Raw genomic sequence first — 7,489 nt, forward strand, 5'->3', positions numbered from 1 at the left:
CCTTGGTCGATCCCCTCTTTTAGCACTCCTAGGCATTTGATTGGACCTCCTCCTCAAGCCTGGCCAATCACAGCCTTAGTGCATATCAAGCAACAAGGGTAGTCTTGGGACAAGTGTCCCCCTTTCCACTTTGAGAGAGAGGACTTGATAAATGCAAAAGAAATTAAATAAATGTGGTAATTTATCATTGGACCCCTTTTAAGCCTGGCCAATAGGAGTCAAGCACCTCATGAAGGTAACATGGGTAGGGGCTTGACATGTGTCCTTGGTGCCTCTCTAGGCTTGGTCTCACCTTGTGTGTGTGTGTGTGTGTGTGTGTGTGTGTCCTGTGTTCTATCTCTACCCCCTAGGAAAAGGGCTCGCCCCGCTCTTGTAGGGATATTTTTGACTTTGCATGAGCAAGCACCTTAGTCATCAAGCATGACTAAGCGCTTGAACTAGGGGGTGTTCCCACAAGCATAGCAAGCAAGCATGTCCAAGCACCTCAAGCACCTTAATCAAGCACCTCAAGCATCTCGAGCTTGGGCTGGGTTCCCACCTCAAGCTCAACCCTAACTTAGGTCAAGGACTTTTAACACTAACCTTTGGAGGTCTTTAATGAAGCTAACCCTAAGGTATTCTAAGCTCCATTAGTAGCCTGTCTCTTTGATAGACCATCTCTTATTTGAACCCTTGAGATAGATCTGTAAGCATATGTCTATATTCTACCTCTTGTTTCCTATTTATCTCTCCCATATTAAATGATCAGTTCAATATGAGAAAGTCTTTTGGAATAGGTAGATATTAGATTTTATGACAATTTAACCATATACAAGTGATGCACCACAACCACACATCACTGTCCTTGCACATAGAGCTAGTTTTTGACATAGAAGGATGGAAAGCAGTACACACATGTAGGTGGGATATCCATAGCTATCCTTTGAGGTTTCATGCATCATTTAATATCATCACATAACCTTAATAATTATACAAAATACCCCCATCACTTTGACCAATTGTATAGTATGACTTCACATTTGAGTGCAAAATAGCTTTTCCTATTATTGGATGCACACATGATATAAAAGAGGGAGTGATTGATATCATATAGTATACTATTCACACTTAAGTGCAAAACAAATTTTTCCTATTTTTGGATGCATACATGACATAAAAGAGGGAGTGATTGATAGCATACCAAAATGAATCAAGCTTAGCTGTACAAAATATATTATCACCTTACCATGTCATTTCACCCATGCGGGACTCATACGATCAATCATGATGTGAAAAGAAAGCCATTTTGTGCAAAACTATCCATACAGCTTGTGTTGGCTAAACATACATCAACACATAAGTTTATGGACATGAGAACCTTGAAATAGCGCATAGAACATATATGAACCTCACATCAAACCTACAACTCTATATGGTACTCCTCTTAACCTATACATAAAAAGTAATTCATAACTCACACTCATGAATGATAATGGTGATCTAAATACATTTATCAAGTATTAGTAGATTTTTCTATCAGATGAATGCATATAATGGCTCTCCAAGGAGCTTGGGGTTCAAAAAGTTGCCTTGAGTGCAAAAGGCAACAACGTATATTTTAACCATAACTCTTCACTCAAGCAAAATTTTCAAATGCTACATAAAAGATAAAATGTTGCATACGATGTGGTTAACACTAGTTCTATAATTGGACACTCAAGTCTCCTGAGACACTAAAGTGACCTATTTTTCTAGCAGACCATCTGTGTGTGTGTGTGCAGTAAAAAATCCTAGTTTCTTTGCCATTAAATGTCCCCCCCCCCCCCCCCCCCCCCCCCCCCCCCCCAGGTGTGAGGGGCATCCCTACGAGGGGGTTGTTAAGCATAAGTTTTATTGGTGTTGTACCAACATTGATTCTATTGACAAACATACAAGTATCAGGGGAAAATCCAAATTGTTGCCCACATGACAAAATCACATGGTGTTGATAACAATGCCATATGCCCACATGCTTCATTACATTCAGAGGTTGATGGTGTGAGCGTAAATGGTGATGACAATAATATGTGACTAGCAGAGGTACCATGCAACCTTGTTGCTGATGTTTGTGAGCCATTAATATGAAGTGAGAATTTAATGAGCAGAATCTCACCATTCAAAAGAGAGAGGCCCGATTGCGATCTTGAATTTCAGCAAGGCTAATTGCAATCTCAGGGAAGGCACGTCGATGTGCCCTCTTCCAAGCAATAAATTTGCAACAGTCTCAGGAAGGGCATGCCGACATGCCCTCCTCCAAACAATAAATTTACAATTGGAAATACCAATCTCAGGGAGGGCATGTCGACGTGCCCTCATCCAATGATGAAAGATGGAAAGGAAAATATCAAAATTTCTTAGAGGAAACGTTGAGGTGTCCTTTCCAATGACTTGAATTTCTCTTTCCCTATTTCATCCTTGAGTGAGGGCACGTCGACATGCCCTCCCTAAGATTGTAATTTTCCAATGTTAATTAGTTATTTTAATTCTTTTGGCTACCAAACTTAAATCTTTTTAGGATGGGAGACATCATGATAGTCATTCAATTGCTTGTAGTGTTGTGATCTAAAGATTGCTTTGTGGTGTTTGCAGTCCTGTGAGTCCATATCGTTCATCTAAGCAAATGAAGCGACCAATAGTCTCAAAAAAGAAGGATATTCCAATAGGTAGTCAAATTTTGGGTGAAGTTCGTAATGAGGTGGAGACAAGTTTTAAAGATACAGAGGATTTGGGTGAAGAAGGTGTCACTCAATGTGGTGATTTTGTTCCAGCTGAGCCAGGATTTGCAAAGAATTCTAGTAAAATACATGAACTTAGAACGCTATGATGATGTAGACAGGTTGATGAGTACTTTCGATAAGGGCTTTTCCCCTGATTTTGTAGCATGCACTTTGTTGCTTGATATGAACTGCAAACTGAAGAGGCTTGATAAAGCTAGAGAGACGTTTGATGGAATACGTTCAATGGGGTTACATGCCTGATCTTGGTGCATTCGATAAGATGATTGAGTTTCACTGTGAAACTGGAAATCCTGAAGAGGGAGAAACATTGCTAGCAGAAATGGAGGAGGAAAAGCTACATGGATTTGTTGATACTTACCTTATGGTTCTTAATGGCTATGGGAAACAAGATAAAGCTGCAGAGGCCTTGAAAATGTTTTCAATTATGAATGAGGATGCCTTCTTAAGGCCACAAATGAGTCCTGATATCTACTCAGCTCTTATGAATGCTTATATTCACTCAAATTTGCTACCATATGCTGTCCTGAAAATTGAAGATATGATGAATTCAGGATTTTCTCCTCTAGATGAGTCAGATAACATGCTAATTGTTGCCTTCGAGAAAAAAAATTAGTTTCAAAGGGCGGTAGATGTGCTGCTAAATCTAGAAAGCATGGCTATAAGGCCCGGGGTGGAGACTCTGATGACGCTAATTGGATGGTTTGGAAAGCTGGGCTTGGTTCAGGAGGCAAAAAATCGTGATAGAACCTCAAAGAGAAAGGCGATGTTTTGGATTGCAAACCTTACGCTAGTCTTTTTTCAGTGTATGCTAGAGAAACTTCTATTGATAAGGTGAAGGCTCTTCTCGCCGAGGAGGTTGAGATTGATGTTTCAACTTATGAGCTAATGATTGTTTCATTGTTGGATGGCAACGATCGCGAGGAGGCTTAGTCCATGCGAGATCCGATGATTGCCCAAGGTCTCACCCCATTTGATGAGGTTAAAAGAGCTTTATTAGGAATTCAAGCAGACAACTTTCTTGCAGGTGTTAGCAAGCCTTCAAAAGGAGCAACACAAAACTTAGGGATAGAAAACAAAAGTTTTCCTGCGGGTGTGAGTAAGCATGCGGAGGAGGCACCTGAAACTCTATGAGGAATAATCACCACTCTGAATTTCATGTCAGCTTCTTTGAAGTCTTTATTATTGCTATGACAGAGTGGGGCTCTATTTCGAACCTTTTCTTGAGTAGCAAGGTATATCTTCAATCAAAGTGCATATATGAGATCTGCAAACAAATGTTGGTGCATTGATTCCACATATTTATTAAAGATTGGACAACGTTTCTGTTTGAAATGCTTATATCACTTGGTTACAGTTGTAGGTAGTTGTGATCATGGAAATCAGCTAAGAGTCGGGTAGAGAGAAGCCTGATTCATGCCAGATTGTCAGATAGCAAACATGTGGTTCTTTTATTGAAATGTTTATGGCAGTCATTGTCATACCATTATTTTTGGTTTTGCCCCCCCCCCCCCCCCCTCCCTCTCTCTCTCTCTCTCTCTCTCTCTCTCTCTCTCTCTCTCTCTCTCTCTCTCTCTCTCTCTCTCTCTCTCTCGCTTGTGTCACTACCGGCTGAACAAATGCTAAGCCTTGTATTGGCTTAAGAGTAGTAGAGTCACACGCCGTCTTTAACTAATTATAGGTCTTTGTTCTTTTTTATCTTGCTTGCCCAATGACTTCTTTGATTCACAGCCCATGGGGCAAGCGCGTGCACGCACACTCGTGTTTTCTAAAACTTGGAAAACCTACAAATAAGAGTCATATTTAGTATATTTGAACGTTTTTAAATTATTTTCCACAGTTTTAGAGGTCGTCTCTTATAGGCATTTGCTCGTTTTGATGCGTGCATGTGCCCGAACGCACACCCTTGTTTTTCAAAACTTGGAAAACCTACAAATAAGAGTCATATTGAGTATATTTGAAGGTTTTTAGATTTAATTTTCCACCATTTAAGAGGTTGTCTCACCTTCAAATGTTTAAATTGAAAGTAAATGTCAAATTTGGTAGGTGGGATTACATGTTTATTTTGAGTATGTGCAATATGCAAACACATTCTCTCATAATGATTTTCGCACTTTGCAGTTGAGTGCTAGCCTTGCTAGTTGCACACAATGCATCATCTTTATTCAAGTTTGTCTTTTTCTGTGTGGCACTTCGTTCTTTTGGGGGGGGGGGGGGGGGGGGGTTCCTCTCCATAGGTTTTATTCAACTTATCTTCCTTTTATTTTCCCCTTGATGGACACCCAGTCCTTAATTGAGATAATTGAGATGTATCTCACAACCCCCTCGCTTTGAAGACCTCTCTCTAATGTTTTGTTTCCGGTCCCATAGGTCATATCTCACCTTCGTGGATGATAATTGATCTGTGTGTGTGTGTGTGTGTGTGTAGTAAAAAATCCTAGTTTCTTCGCCATTGCCAGCCCCGCCCCCCACCTCCCCCAGGTGTGAGGGGCAGCCCTGCGAGGGGGTTGTTAAGCATAAGTTTTATTGGTGTTGTACCAAAATTGATTTTGTTGACAGACATACAAGTATTAGGGGCAAAATCCAAATTGTTGCCTACATGACAAATCACATGGTGTTGATAACAATGCCATATGCCCACATGCTTCATTACATTCAGAGGTTGATGGCGTGAACGTAAACGGTGATGAAAGTATTATGCGCCTAGAAAAGGTACAATGCAACCTTGTTGCTGATGTTTGTGAGCCATTAATATGACATGAGAATTTAATGAGTAGAATCTCACCATTCAAAAGAGAGAGGCATGATTGCGATCTTGAATTTCAGCAAGTCTAATTGCAATCTCAGGGAAGGCACGTTGACGTGCCCTCTTCCAAGCAATAAATTTGCAGCAATCTCAGGGAGGGCATGCCGACATGCCCGCCTCCAAAAAATAAATTTACAATTGGAAGTCTAATCTCAGGGAGGGCACATCGACGTGCCCTTATCCAATGATGAAATATGGAAAGGAAAATATCGAAATTTCTCAGAGGAAACGTTGAGGTGTCCTTCCAGTGACTTGAATTTCTCTTTCCCTATTTCATCCTTGAGTGAGGGCACGACGACATGCCCTCCCCAAGATTGTAGTTTTTAAATGTTAACTAGTTATTTTAATTCTTTTGGCTACCAAATTTAAATCTTTTTAGGATGGGAGACAGCATGATAGTCATTCGATTGCTTCTAGTGTTGTGATCTAAAGATTGCTTTGTGGTGTTTGCAGTCTTGTGAGTCCATATTGTTCATCTAAGCAAATGAAGTGACCAAGAGTCTCAAAAAAGAAGGATATTCCAATAGGTAGTCAAATTTTGGGTGAAGTTAGTAATGAGGTGGAGATAAGTTTTAAAGATACAGAGGATTTGGGTGAAGATGGAGAAAGTCAACCTAATCCAGAAGGTGTCACTTAGTGTGGTGATTTTGTTCCAGCTGAGCTTGTTCCTTAGGAACAAGCCCTTGCAATTGTGCCTTTTATGGTAAGGCCTGAGGTTGGTCAGATGACAATAATGAAGCAGAGATCTACTGAACAAAGGACAAGATATTTTGAATCAATTACAATTGTTTAATTAGCTATCATGAGTGTCATTCTATCCCTCTTTGTAGGTTGATGCCTCATGCAAACGTTAGAGGACTCAGAAATGAAATGGGTGGTTTGAAGGCTGCTTTTGGCAAAGAGGGTTATACCACTAAAAAAGGTGCTTTTATTGTTTCTTTGTGGACTTTTTCATGCCAAGGGTGCTTCATCTCAAAAGAAAAAACCCCCTAACGTAGGATGTCTTCTCAACTATGCGTAGGATGTACGATCACCTACGTGTAGGATGTCTTGCTTTGCCTCCTCTGCTCTGCTCGCGCCTTCCCTGCACTGCCCTGCTCGCGTCTGCTCTACTCTGCTCACACTTTCCTTGCATTGCTATGCGTTGCCTTGCTGAGAGAGAGAGAGAGAGAGAGAGAGAGAGAGAGATGAAATGAAATTTTATATTAAACGTCTTTAAAGGCCAAAATGGCCTATTAGATCAAACCGATACAATCTTGGTGGATCTAATACAATGTTTGGGTACAAAAATAAAATAAAGTGTCATAATAATCAATATCTAATCCTAAATGATTTTCTCATGTTAACTAATTATTAAATATGGGATATGTGCAAGGGAGAGGAAAAGCTAGTAATATTGGTTAAGTTAGCAGACGGGCCAGGTGGGATCCAAAGGGGGAAATAGGGATCCAAAATGGGGGCCATGTGCACCAATGGATTAAATGACCTAAGGTTAGCCCATTAAGGACTTCCAAAATGCTAAGGTTCCAAAATTCAAAGGTTGTGTCCAAAGGTAAACATTAGGGAAATTCGATGCCTTTATGTGTGCCCCCAAAAGTCTTCATCCATCCCTACATAGGAGGGGGCAAGCCTTCCAAGTAGGGGATGAGAGAGAAGATCACACACACACACACACACACACACACACACACACACACACAAGCTCCCTTTACACAAAGGGAATGAGGGACACATGTCAGCTCCCTAGCCCAGATGCCCACAAAGTGTACTCAAATCCTATTGGATGGCCTTGGAGGTGGACCAATGAGAAGTAGGCTAGAATAAATCTAGCTTAATTAATTTAAAAACACTTAATAAAAGAAACAATGGGAATTAAGCTCTCTAGAAGACAATTGGATAGTCTCCCAAGGGGTCCAATGAGCATTCAACA

The 7,489-nt window shown here is 40.6% G+C and overlaps 1 pseudogene; it reads left to right on the plus strand.

Moving 5' to 3' along the window:
• The first annotated feature begins 2,708 nt into the window (after positions 1–2,708).
• LOC147464655 (pentatricopeptide repeat-containing protein At1g19525-like) lies at positions 2,709–3,887 on the plus strand (annotated as a pseudogene).
• Positions 3,888–7,489: the final 3,602 nt, after the last annotated feature.

The sequence above is a fragment of the Adiantum capillus-veneris genome, chromosome 1 (genome assembly GCF_014529385.1).
Source record: "Adiantum capillus-veneris isolate H3 chromosome 1, ASM1452938v2, whole genome shotgun sequence".
In the NCBI taxonomy this organism is placed as follows: Eukaryota; Viridiplantae; Streptophyta; class Polypodiopsida; order Polypodiales; family Pteridaceae; genus Adiantum; species Adiantum capillus-veneris.